The 18,699-nt window shown below is 41.2% G+C and overlaps 1 long non-coding RNA gene across 2 annotated transcripts in view; it reads right to left on the bottom strand.

The window, feature by feature from the left end:
- LOC115607418 overlaps positions 1–18,699 on the bottom strand; it is an 83,723-nt gene that overhangs the window by 30,144 nt on the left and 34,880 nt on the right. The window lies entirely within an intron of this gene.

The raw sequence follows: 18,699 nt of genomic DNA, 5'->3' as shown, positions 1-18,699 counted from the left end.
ACTACTGGAAGAACAGAGAACTATGGTTAGTAACTCCTTGATAAAACTGGATTAAGATTTTGCTTTATTTATGTTAGCAATAATCATCGTGGCTTAGTGGCATTTGAAACAGCTGGAACCTTCTGTTTCAGCTGATGTTTTGATATGTCATTTTTTTCTTGGACTTTGGTCCTGATTTTCTGGTCTATGTGAAACAGGCAAACCACTTATGTATCTCAGAGGAGTGCTTTTAATTTAGGAATTTAGAGAATTATCCAAGGTGGTTATTTTAATCTCTGCCACTCATTCAGATGCCTTAGTCACTAAGGGCTAGGTTAGAAAACAGATTTAGGAATAGAAATTGGTACAGAAGTCAAATTCAAGTACTGTTTCTTTAAACTAAAACTAAACCCTGAAAACCCTCACTTAGTTAATGCCTAGCTCCAAAAGTACTTAAACACGATAAATACAACCTTTTTCCCCAGCTTTAAAATATCCCAGTTTTGAAGGCACATGCTCAAAGGCACCTGAGGCTTGATAAAGCTCAGTAGTGAGATACCACATGTATGACCAAATTCCTGCAAGAGCTCTACACCAGGAGTTCCCTTGCTGGAGGAATCCAGCTGGGAGATGCCACTGTCATCTGAGATTATTGTCCAGGGCTGAGGGAATGTCTGTATGCACAAAACTCAAAAACATGTAGACGGAGCATCTTTAGTTATAGCAAATTGGGGTTGTCTGGAATACCACTGGAAAGCATTGGGAGAGATGCATGGACCGCAGTGGTTGATTAGTTTAACTCTGCTGGGTGTGTTACAAACTTAAGCAGTAGATTAGATGTCGAGTTTGTTGTACAATGGCATAAGTTTCTAAGCTTTTCATGCTGCTGCTTATGTCCTGAGAGCACCTGCCCCACTGAGCAGGGCTTCCAGGGTAATTGGAGTCTGAAAGGAAAACAGCATAAGCTGTGGCATTGCAAGAACTGGCAACTGTTCCTAAGCCAGTCACAGTATTTAACTAATCCTCGGTTTTTGCTTCCAGGTTGCAGAGCCTGAAAAACTGCAGATTTTATAACTGTGGGTCAAACGGTTGAGGATAAAACCTCTGGAGGTTGCAGAGCAAAATGATTATTTTATAGGGGCAATCTGAATATCCAGAGGACCTGAGAAACTCTGAAAAGAGAAGTAAAAGAAAAATATTTATGACCTATCCGGTGCTGTGTAACAAAACATTGGCCATAGTCTGTGATTTCAAAGTTAAATTATTTGGGAAAATGGGCTTGAGACATGCAAATACTAATAGGAATGCTATGCATGTTGTATCCTTGAGATCTTACAAACATGGCTTTTCTATGCCATGTCAGAGCACGGGATGAGTTTCACCAACTGGAGCAAGTGGCAACTGTGACATCAAACTGACTTTTCTTTAATATGTCATATTTTTGCTTTCATTTTGTTCCACTTCTCCAACATACTCTTCCCCAGGCTTTTGTGTATAAGGTCAGACTTAGCTGTACCAGGAAAACAAAAGACTGAAATCTTACCTCTGCTGCATGTGAAGGATGTGGGGCTCTGAATCTCAGTCCTACAAAAGAAGCAGTATGGGATTCAAGGGTATGAAAAGATATTTCCGTTGAGAAGCTTGTTGAAACATGGCTATGGAGTGAGACTACTGTAAAAAAAGCAAACAAGAAGGCCCTAGAAGAACTAGAACTAAATTAAGCTTTACTTGCTTTATGTGTTCTCTGATTATTACACAGGATTTACGTGAAATATTGCTCGCACATTTTCAACCTGTCTTGGAATAAATGCCACTGCTAAGAAGCACCTCTGCTCCTTTCTTTCTGAGACATCCTAGGATGAAATAGTGAACATCTTCTCAAAGGACTGAGTCCCTTTATGGTACTGTCATCTACTAGACCTCCTAGGCTATGCACTCAGGAACACGTGGTGATTTTAGAGTAGGTGTAAACACTGATGTTCTAGGAACCACCCTGCCCCTGTTTTCTGTGCTAAATTGCTGTAGGGTGCTTTACAGGAGCCTTGCTGAGACTAGATCTTGAGTGAGGACTAGATGGAGAGGCTCAGGCCTGACCAGGCAGAGGTAATGTTGGCATGAAAGGGAAGCAATCAAAAGGAAGTGCTGATAATATCTATCAATCACCGCTGATGTCTGTGTAAATAGTTCATAGATAAGGTTTCAGGAGATAAGCTCTCTAAGGCAAATAAAATTCCTTCTTTTTGTTCACTGCAAATGGTTTCCTTTGTAGCGTTCTTTACATCAGCTCTTGACAGCATCAGTCTTCTACAGGATGTGTCCATCGGCTTGTTATGCAGGTTTGCATGTCAGGGTTGCCAGAAGGCTCAGCTCTTACCTCTTAACCTGTAGCCCACAACTTGCAGCATCTGGGTTTGGTTCTTAGAGGTGCCACTTTTCTCTCAGGTGCAAAGTTAGTAACTATTATCCAAGACTGTCGCTTTGAGATGTGGCTGCAGTGATGCGCCCTAAGCCAGGGCAGAGCTGAAACTTCTGTAGAGTGCATTGGGCAATGCGGATGGAATGATAGCTACCCAACGATCTTCTAATTTTGGGAATCTTAGGTCCACTGGTAATTTATGTCTCTCCAGCCCCAAATGTAGATAATGACCATGCATTATATTTGCTATGTGAATGCAGAACTGCTACAGAACAGCAGGTTATAATAAAACTCGAGGAAATCCATATCCAGATGTCATTTCATACTGGACATGAGGTTTGACCATACTGCAATGTGGGATGTGTGGCAGCTTTTGTAGAGGACGAGCTTGGAGGGCCTTTATGGATAAGACACTGGGCATAGTCAGAAAGTGAAACTAATGACAAAATGCCCTAACCAAAGCCTGGTGAGTTTCAGACTTTTCTGTCTCAGTGAATGTCTTATGGTTTTTATTTCCACTCCCAATGAAAGCACTAAAACAATCCAGAAAACTATTACAAAGCATGACCAACAAATAATTGTTGGCCAATCAAGTGATTCGTTTGAATAAAAGCAAAATTTTTCACTTAGATCTCAATTTGAAATAATATGGAAAATACAGCAAAAAAATTGCAATGCAAAATGGCATTCCAAAAAGGTACTAACATTTAATTTCCAGCAAGGTGACTCTTCAGCTTTTCTCTTCAAAAGGAACATGAGTCAGGATCATCACGCTTATGCAGATGTTTTGTCTTCATGAATTGGCAGGTTTGGAGAGTCTGACTGTCACTGTAAAATACCTAATGATATCTTCACATGGTGATCTAATCCCAATGAGTTTAAAGTGTTGCTAAATCCAAACAGATATTCAAAAATATCTGAAATGGTCCTACAGAAAAGTTTGGGTTTTTTTCCCCTTCATCAGCCAGAGTATTTGCATGGACAAAATTATAATAAGGAAAAGAAACATTAAAGAGATTGCGCTGATTTTCCTCTTGGTCTAGAACTTGTCTTTATCAGAAGACATTTTTTAACTGAAGTGGACCAAGCCACAATACTGTGTTACTTTGGACAGTCTGTGGTAGCTCACTTCTATTTTCACAGGCTAAGTCTAAGGAAATCTTTAGAATATTTTCTGTCCAACTGAAATGGTATTCCAGAAGAGCACTCACTTGTGGATGAGGTAAAGACTGTTTTCTGGTCAGCTCCAGCTGATTGCATTTTTAGCATTGATTTACATGGCAGATTGTGTAGCACTGCTCCCTACTGCTTGACAGGAGGAGAGAACTCAGACCCCATGGCTGTCTACTGGGATTAGACCCCCAATGACACCTATGGTCTTACAGCAGCAATTAACCTCAACAGTAGCTTTTGGAATCAATGGAAATTAAATGCAGATAACAGGCATTAATTGAACAGTTATTGGAAATAATTTAAATTAGGTAGAGTTGTGCCTTAGTTAATGGAAATTAATGACTACCATTTGGGTATAAGCACAACTGCTGGAATGTAACAGAAGTCAATACAAGCAGTTACAAATGGCTGAGATAAGGAAGTAGTTATTGATATTAGTGATCTTCGATATTTTCCATTGGAACTACAATCTAATACAGACCATATTGCTGTGGACTTCATCTAGAGTACAGGGATAAGAAATCGTTACTAATATTATAGATGTAAAGTGTCACTAATCTGGTAATTTGCTCCACTGGGTATTGAAATAATTAATGCTGTAGATCATTCTTAATTATAGTCTTGTATTTACAGACCAACTGGAACTGAGGCTGTTATTGATTAAAAGAGGTGCCATATTGCAGACTTTTCTAACCCTGTAACTATATTGTTCTTGAATTTCATATAGTGTAGCTTAGATTTTTACATCTGATTTGAATTACTCGAATGTCCTAAAGATCTGTGTTCCAACCAGATGTGAGAAATGGCTTTGGTTTGGAAAGTTTCAAGGAAAGACCACCAAATAATGAGGTAAAAAACAAACTCTCTATTATTTTTTCCCCCACACCTTCAGTGGAAAATAGAAAAAACAAACCAAAAGTATCCAAATGTATTAATATGATTTGGGATCCTGTCAGGAAAACATTCTCTATCTGCTAAGTTTCTTTATAATTTTTCCAGCCCAAGGTTATATGCTGGACTTGATAAACTTCTGAAACTGAAAGAATTAAACATTTCTGTACATGTATTACTGTGCTTTATGCATATTCTGTCACAAAGCCAATGCTTTAACTTTGCAGCATTTCTGCTAGTTAAGCACTGCTGGCTGCTAACTGCAGTAATTGCCTGTACTGCTACAATACATATATTCTAGTTAACCATACTAAACCCGCAACCTTTTTCTTGTCATTAAACTTTTGGATTTTTTATTTAACTTGGTTATTTAAAAAATAAAATTCTAAATTTAATTCAACTCTTCAATTAAATAGGAAGATGTTACTTCTTTAAGAGGAAGATTATGTGCTACTTTTGTACCACATTTTGTTTTGTTGTCTTAATGGAAATACTTCATCTTTCAGAATGGGTTTTGTGTTGCAAAGTTATGTGAGAAAGACTAAAGACATTTCATGTTTTTGAAATATTCTGTGACATGTAGAGAAAACCCTCTATTCCTGTGAAAGTCTCATCAGTGAACTGGGAATGGCTGCTAGAAACTGACCACAGAAAGAGCATGAAAAAAGCAAAGTGAATTTATCTACAAAGGGTAAATAAAGGTTGGAAATTTCTTTTGGAAATACTTCTAAAGCTCTGTTGAACATACCACTGGAAAAAAAAAAAACCAAAAGAATTAACTAGGTTGTTATGCCATATACAATGTTTAATAACGGTGTGTATTTCAAACTAGTGGTAAAAAAAAAGGAACTGTAACAAACAGGTTACTATCAGCTCACAAAGATACCATCTTACTTATCTCTGAGAAGTCCGGTGAGTACAGAGACCACCTTTCAAGTACTGAAACGACTGGAAAATACAACTGGCATTATTCCTTTTAATTATATCTGGTGATTTGTTTCAGGATTTATAATTCTGACCTTGATATGCTATAAACAGAATTTAAAAGGGATTAAGGTTGGTCGTGTGTGACAACCCACCTTAACATAAACTCTGCCTGCAAGAAGATGCCAGATTACGGAATACCTCCTACGCATTCTCCTTCATTGCCAATGACCACTACGCTTCTTCAGAGAACTCCTCCTGCCAAATGATAACTGATCATCCTATGGATGAGCCTTCTCAGGGTATAAAACAGTGTCTTACTAAGAACATCAACATTAGCATTATTTGGGACTGACAGATGTGACACGCACAGGTTCAACAAGCAAGTGGCAAAGCATCAGTAGAGAGACCCCCACACAGGTGACTCAACCATTCTGAACCTCATGGTCGCAGGAAGGCAGAGGCTTGCTAACACTGGCTGGCTTGTGAGCTTGGACAAGGGTAGACTCCTGAGGCTCTTCTGCACCCAGTGGAAGCTGGTTCCAGCTCGGAAGACCTGTTAAATACGCAGACCTTACACAGAGTATGGCCTCCCTGGCTCCCAAACTGGTGCTCAGATGATGTCAGCTCACAATGAAAAAGCTAGGACTGCCTCTACATCTGCCATGTCCCCTGATGGCTGAAGTAAAAACCAGAAAGGTACCATCATCTCTACTCCCAATAGAAACAAAATGCTAAGAATTAAATATTTTTCCTACATGCAGCTCTCGGATGAACTAAACTGCCCAAGTCCTGGTCCTGATGGTGGCTCCTGTTCAGCTGGAAATTTGGGGAAAGATGGACATTTCTTCTGCAAATTCCTTTCCACATACCACACACACACATGCACACACACACACACACACACACACACAGAGTTGTGAAGTGGTTACATCTTGACTGAGGGTTTTGTTACAGGTTGGGTTAAGCCTTGTTGGAAATGGTAGGTGTAACCACCGCCCTTCTCTTCTGAGCTCCAGGAGACAGTTCAGCACACGTCTCTGCCCAAAACAAAGGCAAATGTGAGGTTGCTCAGGAATGTAAAAGATCTGGGTGGGGAGCCTAGTTGAGTTTGTTTTGGGCAGGGATGCATGTGGAGAAGAGAGGGAGCGGATTGAGCAGCAGAGATGGAGCTCAGGAACAGATTGGGAAGAGAGGGAGGCAGACTGCAGGAGCCCCAGTGCACAGCTTTGGGAGGAGCTTGAGGAGAGGGCTTTCAGTCCCAGGTTTGCTGGAAAGACCTTGGGAACATAAACAAGGAATCTTCCCATTACGTGAGTCAGGATGCTTGACTTAGTAGTGGTTTAAAAGTGGACAGCCGTATCTTCAGTCCCATGCACAAATGTAATTGTAATAAGTAATAAAAAATAGTGAATAAAACACAAGAGAGAAAGAAGAACCAAGAAATTTGCTCACCTATATTCTTGAAATGATGCCTTGCCACTACTTTTAACGATTAGAGAGTTTTGAAAGACTGGTTATTCATTAGGCCAAACCAGAGTCAAGTTAAGGAAGTCCTTATGGGTCTATTTTTATATGAATTTAAAGTTACAGTCTAAACAAATTATTTGAAAATTTCCAGATAATTCAGTCTCTACTTGAAGTTTATCAACAGTGAATTTGGTAAGTTCTGTTTACAGCCAAAACAAAGAGTCCGAGACCTTCTTTAGTCAATAAATGTTAAGTGAAATATTTGACTGATCTGATAACAAACACTGAAGCAGGCCCTGGGCTGCTTATTTAAGCTACAATTGTAACAAGAGCCTTGGAAGATTTACCTGTGGTAGGACTGCAGATGTGGTTACTCAGAGATGTTGTTAGGATTTTTAAACTCATATAACTGTACTTTAGTTCTATATATTTCAACTGGGGCCAGAGTCCTTATCATTGCAGAAACAGGGATTTATAGCACTTTATTCCCTTTAGCATTCATGTAGAAGGCTATGGAGTCCTCGCTCCTAGACGTGGTGATATAAAGATAATCATCTCTTCAGTGAACTTCCTAGGAACCATGTCCTCCTCCAGCTGGAGGCAATGGAAATGCTATCACTGCCTGCAGTGGTAGTAAATTTTACTTCTAGCAGTTTTTATAACACCTCTTTTTGGAACAGATATATTTACTTGAGCATTTGTTACTAATTGCCTGTATCTTTTGGGTCAGATTATTGTTAAATGAGACTTGTAATGTATTTCTCATGTTTTAACAAAAAAATCTTGTGGAAAGGAAGGACTGTATGTTGAGCAAATCTTTTAAATATTGAATTTATTTGTCTCCTTCTGTCTTCCTTTTTATTATCCATTTAAAAGAAAGGTGTTTATAATGTCAGGTTTGGCAAATAGTTCATAAAATGTAAATTTTATTTTCTCCTTTTGTGCTACAGAGAGAGGGGAGAGAGAAATCCCATCATTTCAGCATCTTTCACACTAAGGTACAGCTCAGCATGACTTGAAATGAGAGAGATACCAACACCAAGAATCAAGATCATGCAGTGGAAATGCCAATCGACCCCTCAGAGCAGTACTGTTAGCAGCACCACTCTTTACTGTTCCTGAAATCAATTCCAAGGGGCTGGGGCTTTGCTCTCAAATCCTGCATTATGGTATCACTTCTTCAGTCTCACACCATTTATTTAAAAGCAATTGTTTCCTTGATTCACAGCCATCCACACATACATGATATGAAACCTTCCCTGCTGTATTTCTTGGGTATGAGCCTACAATGTGTTGATGTTGATGTGAGATGTGGATGATCAAGTGCGAGTAACAAATGGACACGGCAAAGGTGGTGATTAAAGCCTGTTGTAAACACACTCTGAGGTTCCGATGTTGCAATCCTAGACTGCTTCTGTGTTACTTTGTGACTCTCTTCTTCACTGAGTACCTGTCATAGTCTTGCTTACTGTTAATGTTTCTATGTCAGACCTTTACATACTACTTAATGATCAAGGAAGCAGAACAGGATAAAGCACTGACCTCTACAGCGCTGCATCTTCATCCTGGCTCTCCTCCTCTTCTATCAAATTCTGCATTGCAGAGGGTGCTGACTGTGGCAATGGAGCTCACCTCCCTTAACGTGGAGGGAGACAGACATTTAGCTACACATCAGCTGGTCACTCTCATTCCCCCTCATAGCTGAGAGGAAGAACCAGACCCTGTAGGCTGTGATTCTTCATCTTACCTACCTACCGTAGACATTTAGAAGACCATGAATTGCAACCCAGCTGTGCCTCCCACCATGGCAACAAGCTCAGATACCATTACTTACACTGTGCATACCTACCTTTGCTCCTCATAATCTCATGCCCCTGGAGCCCAAGACAACTCCACCTCAAGCCATTTTTGGGATTTATACAAACTTTTCAAGCCTTTTCCCTGCTTGTCTTGAAGGCATTTTTGATAAACAAGCGCATGACAGGATTTCAAACAATAACCGAAGTCACCTAATGACAAAGCAACTTTTGCCACACACTAAAACCCATCCCTCTGGCTTTCACTTGCTTTGGTATCAGCAGGAAGTGGGATCTGGTGAAGTGTTTATAATCTTCTGCATGGATTCATTCACAATAAAAAAGGAAAAGATTGTTTTGCAGATAAAAAGTTGTCATGCTACAAACTGAAACCCAGGAAGTTCTTTCGTTATGAGTTAAGATGTTAAGGATTGTGTTTGGTACTTCTGCCTTAAATAGTCTGGGCTTCCTTTAAAAATTTAAATGTGAAATTAGCTTTTTGGATACTAAGAAGCCGCAGAGCCTTTTCTACTGAATCCTGTTCTCTGAATCACTCTTTTTAAAAAACTTGTTTATCTATGATTTGGTCAGTATTTTTAGAGCAAATTGTGACAGTTGTGAAAACTGCCTGAGGAAGACATCACTCAGTCAGGCTGGCATAACCTAGTCCCCATTAAGCAACACTCTGCTTCATTTTGCTAATGGGGCTGGCCAAAAGGATCCAAATCCAAACTGCAAATTCAAACTTTTATCACCATCTAAATAAACCTCTCATTTTGATTACAGAAAATGGAACTTTGAATCTGAATGTTGTAGTCTGGGTTTCCCTCTGCTTCCTGTCTGGGAGCATCGTTACGGCAACTCCTGGCACGAATGCCTGTCTAATTGAAATGCTAGTGGCATGCATATGTGCTAAACGAAGGAATGTAATAAAAACTTTATGAGTTAGTTACACTTTGAAGCAATAAAGTGTTAAAGAGTTAAAAAGAACTCTTTTTCTTTCGGGTTTTTTTTTTTCCCAAGGTCCTTTAGGCCGGGAACTGTTCACAGTGCACAGAGACATTTGGGATCTGACTGCTGTTATTATTCCCTTTTGCATTGTACTATCCCCTTCTCCTTTTTGATTTCCATGACTATGATAGAGATCTCCACAGCGAAGCCTGATGGAGTGATCTGAAACTGTCTCAGCAGTTTTCAAACTGCAACCCATAAATCATTCACCTTCATCTGGGCCCGAATTTGCATGAAGCTGGGGGTCGATAGTCTCACAAACCAATTTACCAGGAGCCCAACCAACCCCAGCTGTGTGTGAAGCACATAACAGAGTTACAAAGGTAGGTTTCAGATGGCTCCAGGGTTTGTAACGGGTGCTTTGCGCAGCTGTAAAGCTGAGTGGGTGAGGAGAGGGAAGAATGAATGAAGTGTGGGTGGTGGAAATATTCACCGGGCATGTCACGGCCAAAGGGAGGAAGCACAGGGGCCTCCCAGCCTCTGTGACAGGAAAGATGTTGAGGCTCCCTGGACATGGGTCCTTGGTATGTATTTATTTCAGCTCTGACACATTCCCATTAAGAAAGAAAAAAACGTGAAATTGATATTGTGTCTTTTGAAAGCAGGGAGCTGGTGGTGGCAGAGCAACCAAGCTGTCTTATAATCTGCTTCCAAACGTGTGGGTGCCTCTTGGGTTTCCTTAGCTATTTTGATGGCCCATTTTCAAAGATTTCTATAAAATCAGGCCAACAATGTCTGCATCTCTTACCACATCAGTGAAAAATTGGACTGTGTTTCAGAGTCATGTACATTCTTTCTATAAGAAACAGTTATATTTTACAAAGTGTAAATTTAGCAGCCCACAGGGTGGGTGAATTCCTCCTTGGTTTGTCTCCCTGTTACATGGCAGTTACCACAAGGATGGGTTGGCTAAAAGCTGACCATTAGAAAAATAAGCAGCGTGTATAACTGAACACAACAAAGGTTTCCTCCAAGATTGCCATGACATGTTCAGAGAGTTGATAATTCATTCTTACTGTTCCCCTATTTTCATAAGAAGTTACATGTAGGTAAACCAAATCCAAAGCCAAGTATATGGTTTTTTTACTGTATTATTGCATGGCAACAAAGCCATCTTCTAACTTCTTCTTGACATTTCATATTCCTTGTTTCTAGACAGGTTTTCTTGCACACGTAAAATATATACAACAACTTTCATGTCTAAGGTCCTAGTAGTTTAAACACAACCCATTCCTTTGTTGGCAATGTAGTTTTGGGCTGAGAAATATTGGATGTCTGTTGACTAAGACACTGTTAAAACTGTAAGTTATGTAATGTTTAAGTAATGATAGATATTTGGGGTCCAGGTTGAATGGTTGGTCGTGGTCCACAGTTGCAACCACAGCTGATACAGTGGTTAAAAGATGCTGTTCTCCAAAGCTACCACTGGTGCCTAACAACTGAGTTGCTCAAAATGCTGGGGTAAAATTATGACTTTACTGAAGTCTGTGGCAAACTCATTGATCTTCTAGGAGTGGAACATTTGTTTTCATACAGAACAATGTACTCATTCAATCTCAAGCATAAGTAGGTTTTTCAAAGTGGGTTTTTTTAGCCAAATAAAAGTATCTTAAAGGACAAAAAAATGTCTTTAAACCAGTGCAAGAATTAGTGACATTGATAACTGTCATGTTTGAGGTTTTAAGGAAAGCAATGAAAATTTGGAGCCTGCCAGTATTTCATTATTTTAGGCTAAAAGACTCACGCAGCAAGAATCTGTAAGTGACACTCAACCAAGAAAGACCTTTCTGAACAGCTGATGTGAAACTTGAAAAGAGGCAATGTAACAAATGTAATGCGGGGGGAAGTGCTTTCATTCCGGCTCAGGAACATCTGGTTTATTGCAACAATAACTACTGTAATTATAACACTGCTGGAAAAGCTGCTCTAGGTTAGGTTAAGTTTGTGGTTTCTAGAATAAACACTGCTTTGCAGGAGTGGGGGTTTCAGTACTTCAGCCATGTCAGATCACACTGAACTGAGCTGTGATTTGAGGCAAAAATAACAAAATATGGAAAACATAAAAGCATTATTTCTAACCATATATTTCTTGAGATACACTCTTGGTTTATTCCTCATTATAGCAAGTGGAGGCTAGGCCAAAGAAGCAAATTGTTGGATGACTGACCATATTTCACTGATAAAAACTAAAGTGGTAATTTTTTTGTCAGTTGGAAATAGGCTTATTAATACTTACAGGAATATGTATTACTGCAATAAATAAGCAAGCATCCTGCAAAGGACATTATTCTCAACTGTGAAGTATATTTCCCGAATATTCTACAGCAGCAAGAAACAATTGTCTCTTTTCTTGTCAACAGAACACATTTACTTACTGTAGCATCAGTCATATTCATAGCGGTGTTGTGGTTGCACTTGGCTCTGCTATGGTCTAGGTGTTGTGCATAGAACCTCTCTTATAAATTGCAAAATATGAATAAACCTATCTATATTCTACTGTTAGGGCATGCTGTGTCAAGATTCTCTAATAAATATTCCCTAAGTACACAATTTGAGTGTATGAAAAAGAATGGGTAAACATCTTGCCCATAAAGGGAAATGGGACTGTCATTCCACATATATGAAATCCCATTAAAACGCTTTGTTATGATAGAAAGGTGTGCGATAGATCCCAAGCTGCCTTAGACCTTGGAGAACTTAGGAATGATGGAGAAAGAGATATTTTTTTATTGTCGTTTGCTTCTCTACCTCCATCTCAGGATCTGAAGTGGTTGCCACTATGTGTTCTGATTCCCACACTTGTACCCAACAGATCAAGTAGAATTTGCAAGTGATGGTTATTGTCCTGGTTCAGATGCACCATTTTAACAACTGACCCGGTATTCCTGCATGCTGATGCTGGCAAAATACTACCTGAGCAAGACTAAACTTCTGTTCCACATGCAAATGTGGGTTTCTGTGTGCAGAAGGCTTCTGGTTTATATTCTCAGCGTTCAACGTCCTTCGACTCCCTGTGTCCTGCCTGGCAGCATGCACCCTGGGTATCTGGAATTACTGGGGTATTCTACACTACAGAACATTTAGGAGTGCACCTCCGAGCCCGGCAGAAAGCTGCTTTCACATGCAGACATTTCATAGAATCATAGAATCATAGAATCATAGAATCATAGAATGGTTTGGGTTGGAAAGGACCTTAAGATCATCTAGTTCCAACCCCCTGCCACAGGCAGGGGCACCTTCTACTAGACCATGTCGCCCAAGGCTCTGTCCAACCTGGAATATTTTCTGTTATAAATGAAGTTACCAGAAAGACAAAAACAATGTTACAAACCCAAATAATCACTTCACAACCCCATTTTCAGTCCAGACCAGACTTACCCAAAGCTAAGAAGGGAATCTATCTCCCATCCCCAAGTAGAAATGAGAATACTTTGCTGCTACTCAGACCATTAGATGAGCCCTCCTAGGCCATGGTTATATGGATCCTTCATTCAAGCAGAAATCTCCAATGCCAACAAAATGCATAGTCCTGTCACACCTCGCTGCCTCTCCATAAACTCCCTCCACACCTCTAGTCTCTCATTCTTGTGTTAATTACCACTTGGTAAGAGTAGACCAGTGCCCTCCCCAAGAATGATACCCAGCAGCAGAGTGATCCCTGTTCACCACTGGATCAGACCCCATCAGGCTCCCTACAGCAGGAATCACAGAACTATTAGGGTTGGAAGGGACCTCTGGAGATCATCCAGTCCAACCCCCTGCCAAGGCAGAGCCACCCAGAGCAGGTTACACAGGAATGCATCCAGGCAGGTTTGGAATGAACTCCCTGGGACAGGGATGCTGAGGCCACTGCTTTCACCAACAGCTCAGACTGATGATAGACACATCAGTGGTTGTTTAACTGTGCCCTCATTCCTCAGGTGTTTGTCTCGCTGTGTTGGGCGTGCTGCATTTTGCTGTCTGAGATGATTTGATATTGAAGTGTACTTTTCCCGGTGCCTCCCAGCATCCCCCATTTCATAGCAGTACCTGCCATCACTGGATAATGTACTAAATTAAAGTTACATCTTTCTAACAACTGGCTAGTTTTTAATGTTTTTTTTTTTTTTCCTTTTTTTCTTCCACTCCTCCAATTCAGAAACATCACTCTTATAGCCTCCAAAGAAAAACCCATAGGGGAGAACTCATTTTCCCTTCATCAGGAAACTTCAGCATCCTCCCCATGCTCTCCCATGGTGCTTTGGCCTTTCCTTTCTGACTGAGCTCTGGACAGGCTGCTGCTCACTCTGGAAGAGCTTTCCCACATGCTGTATTGCCAGGGGACCGCCTGACCATGGTCAGTGGTTGCTGTGTGCGGACACGGAGGCGGAAAGGGCTGGAGGGGCCATGCTCGAGGAGAGCAGCACAACTGCAGGAGGGAGGCTGGGACCAAAAAAGGGGGATCTGTGGGTGAGGAGCTGCTGGCCTGCCAGGATATGGGGTCTGTGCGGACCAGTGTCAATAAAGGCGTTAAAAAGACAGAAAGTAACAGCTTCTCGAATTGCAGCCCTTGGTTTGCAAAAGGTTTTTTCTGTCCCTGAGTCGTGCATGCTAAGTTTGTCATCTGTCCACATCTGCTGCATTTGCTTGGCAAGTACAAAGTGACAGGATACCTAATTCGGAAATGATTTGGGCAAAACCCTCAGGCTACTTCTCACCTGCCCCGTATTAATAGCACTGCCCTTACAGATGAGCTGCTGGTGGGGTTTTGAGTCCCTTCTGCCTTGTTTCCCACCAATAAATCTGGGCTGCAGAAATGTTATTGGAAATAACAAGCAATCCCACACCTGAAATTCAGATACTGCCTTTCCCAGAGGTGAGGTGAGGTTGGGTCTATGCTTGGGATCCACCTTTCATGGGAAGCTGTGAATTTCTGTGTTCCTGCTGCTGACAGTCAGTGGCACACAGGGCTAAAGCAAGTCTCACTGGAAGCACAGTGTCACCACAGGCCGCACGTCTCATGTCCTTAACTGATCACCAAGTAAAGCAGGCTTGCAGCTTGGGGGTTTTTTGTTCTGTTCTCTTTGTGTATGTCTGTATGCTTGTGCCAGCTGTAGCCAAACGATGCTTGGCAATACTTCCTGATTTTGTAACTGAGCTGTATAAATACAGCAAGGCTGAGATAGTATCTAGTAATGTAATACTTTTCCATCCTTAGGCGTTGACAGGAGTTGGTTCTTAACTACCCTACAAGTTCAGACCTAAACAAGAACCCCCAGAGTGCAGCCACACAGAACCTGAATCACCAAGGTCAACAGAGATGAGGAACATGCAGCATCATTTAGAGGCACGAAGTATCTCAGAAGATCCAGTTCTCTGGTTGATTCAGGTTCAAATCAAAGCTATTGATATTGTCTTTAAGTCAATACCTTAGACCCTCGGTCACAAGAGGTTAGATAAGATTAAAGAACTAAGTTTTTTTTAATCTGTTGAATATTAAAAATGACCACTTCTGGCTTTTCATTCACACCATCTGTTGCTAGCAGGTTGTATCAGCAGTTTCAGGACAGATTAATAATTGTTCCTGATTTTGGCACACCGAGAGGTTAAAAATAAATCTTTAGCCACACAGAAGAGTCCCCAGCCATTGATTTCTTAAAGATATTTTGGCAACTTGAAATGAAAATATATGGTATGAGCCTTCCTAGAATTATTTCTCCCAGCCACATGTGATATAAATAAAACAAACCTCAAGAATCTGGCTTAGAATATGGAATAACATTATGCTGCAGTCATTTCTGCTGTGTTTACCACAGCGAATGTTGAATTACAGGCGTCACCATACATAATATTTAAATATTTCAATGATACCCAGAGCTCTCAACACTCTTGTTTCTTTCCCATGTTCATGAGAATTTGTCAGCAATGTTTCAGAACAGAGCAGTAATTTTATAGCAACTTCTTTGTATCAAGGAATGGGCAAACAGCACACAGCTGTACCTAAGATGTAGCACAACCTGCCGCTGGAGCATCGTGAGCATGTGCTGGGATGCCAAAGGATTAAGATAGTCCTAGGATGTATGTCTGAAGGCTTCCCTGGCCGAGGGTATCTGTGGTTTAGAGGCAGTGCTGTCAGGTCCCATGAGGCTGAATCCCTGCCTCAATTCCCAGCTGTGGGTAGGAGCGTTCCTCCCCTCTTCCCAGAAGTGCAGCTGTGCCCGAGCCATACAGGTTCTGGAAGCAGAAATTCAACGCCTGTTCAGCTAATATCACTCTGCTAAGTTTCTGATTTGAGAATAATCCATCTAACCAAAAGTCCAACCCAAGAAGAGAAGGAAAATTGAGGGAGAATCAAGAAGGAAGCCTACAGAAATTTTCAGTTAGCTGAAACATAGAATCATAGAATCATCTGGGTTGGAAAAGACCTTTAAGATCACTAAGTTGATCAGCCAAGCTTGGCATTCCTCAGCACTGCCAAGGCCACCACTAAACCATGTCACTAAAGGCCTCGTCTACACAGTTTGTGAACACTTCCAGAGACATTGACTCCACCACTGCCCTGGGCAGCCTGTTCCAATGCCTGAACACCCTTTTGGGGAAGAAATTGTTCCTAATCTCCAGTCTAAACCTTCCCTGGCGCAGCTTGAGGCTGTTTCCTCTTGTCCTGTCACTTGTTACTTGGGAGCAGAGACCAGCCACCTCCTGGCTCCATCCTCCTTTCAGGTAGTTGTAGAGAGCGATAAGGTGTCCCCTGAGCCTTTTCTTCTCCAGACTAAACCCCCCCAGGTCCCTCAGCTGTTCCTCATCACCACTTGTGCTCCAGACCCTTCCCCAGCTCCATTGCCCTTCTCTGGACCCGCTCCAGCACCTCAATGTCTCTCTTGTAGTGAGGGGCCCAGAACTGAACACAGGATTCAAGTATAAAGACTAAAGAGAACCACAAAACCACTAGATGTGAACAGTGTAAGGGTCAAAGATGAGCTCTTCAAATGCAGGTACCATCTTTTAATGTCCAAATAGCAAGCAAGGGACAGACTACAATGAAGAAAAAGAGCTATGTAAAACTGATATGAATATTAAAAATAAAGTTTCATTAAGCATCAGTGACTTTTTCACAGGATCTTGAAGTACACATGGGAATTGGCCCTTTGGACAGGATGGCGATGGTTTGAACAAGTTCTAGTTATTTATTCCATTCATAACATTTTGTCGTCTTGGCTACTAGAACTAAACTTTTCAAGAGATTATTTGGCAAATACATGTAAAATGCTGAACCCATCTGAAAATCTGGTCATTATAAGGATACCCCACTGGAAGATGAACTCTTCTGAACAGATGGTTTCTTACAAAGTGCAATTCCCCATAGAACAGTGGGTTGTGAGCATCCATGGGAGGGTGCTGTGGCAGGAAAGAGGGAGGGTATTTCATCACAAGACACTGAGACCAATTCAGAGTTGGGGGAAACTCTGATCCAGTCCACCCCTTCCAGCCCTTGCTTCCAGCCTTCTCCTGAGCTCTGGGTGTAGCTGGTTTTGCTGGAGCCTACCACCATTTCCACCCTTCCCCCAGTGTGGAAAAGAAACTGGGGAGCTGGACCATAACGGCAGCTGAGGCCAGCAGAGTGTTGCTGGCAGCACAGTTGAGAGTATTACATTTCCAGTCAGTGTTGGCTGGAAATATGCTATGTAGAGCTTAATGAAGAGCAAGGGAGGAACATGGGATGAGGGTGGGTGCTAGCAGGGATTAAGGAAAGATCTACTCTGATGGAAGGAGGGAGCAAGAATGGGAAGACAGAATATCTTCTGAGCGAAAAGTGGATTTTCATGTAGATCTTCCTGGGTCTTTATTTATGGAGGAGTTTATAGGATGCTTCTGAATCTATGGGTTGGTAGGCCCAGAGTCCTACAGAAAATCAAATGTAGTAGTCCTGCATCTACTTTGAGCTGTTATTTTTGATCTGTGCTCATCTGACAGTTCCATTTGAGGGCCAAAGAGCCTCCTAAATACACAGAAATTACTTTCATAACATAGAATCATAGAATGGTTAGGATTGGAAGGGACCTTAAAGAGATGTGGGTATTATCACCTTCATTTTAATTAACGGCTACCTAACTGGCCGAGGCACAGTCTGAACCAGTATCAGAGCAAGGAAGGAATCCAGGGATCCTAGCTTGCCATCACATGCTCTGCCTGCCAGCAGGACCCCCTCCACATGTGGCAGGGACAGAGTGCACCACGGACAGTTTTTCTCCCTGGAAGCCAGTAGCAATGTCCACTGACAGCATGCCTGACCAGATCACTCTGTGGTCAAAATAGGAAACATTATTCATCCTTTTTTTGGGACTGCAGCAAATCCCTGCATGAAAATGGTCAGCAAGAGAAGTATGCTGTGACTAAAGCTGCATGATTTAATTAAAAATTAGATTGACTCTCCTCAAAGCCACCAGCAAAAACCACCACAAGCATATATGCAAAAGATGGATGGTTGTGGATGGACCTACACAGCCTTTTCCACAACCTTTTATATAACATTAGTACAGGCTTAGACAAAAAGTAGTCGTGTTCTTTCCAAGCCAGCATGAAGTGCAGCCAGGAAGTGTTAGTCATCAGAGATTTTTGGTTGTTGTAGTTTGGAACCCCAACTGGAGTGTTTGCTTTGTGCAGTGCTAATAAATGCTAAAACATCTAAAAGAGTTGGCCACTATCTTGGTCAAATCATGTTTCTTTTAAAATAGCTTTTGACTAAACTATTGCTGTTAGAAGAAATTTTCCTCGTTACGCCCTCACAACATGAGGCAAATGCAAAAGAAACAACCCTCTCCCCTTCCCCAAGGAACTGCAACAACATATTTTCAGTAAGATCTTGCAGGATTTCATGTTAAAATATTCTGAATTGTATTTTAATGGGGAAAAATAAAAAAAGAGAAATTATTATTTTTGTAACCAAAATAGAACAGACGTAAAATTTTTCTCAGAAGGTTTTTACCCTCTAGAATGAAACCGAATATTTTTCATGGGTTAGTCTGAAAAATATATTTCCAAATCTTGTGAAACAATACA

Source organism: Strigops habroptila, chromosome 4 (assembly GCF_004027225.2).
Source record: "Strigops habroptila isolate Jane chromosome 4, bStrHab1.2.pri, whole genome shotgun sequence".
NCBI classification, from domain to species: Eukaryota; Metazoa; Chordata; class Aves; order Psittaciformes; family Psittacidae; genus Strigops; species Strigops habroptila.
Note: the sequence above shows the minus strand (reverse complement) of the source record. Positions and strands in the feature narration are given on the sequence as shown.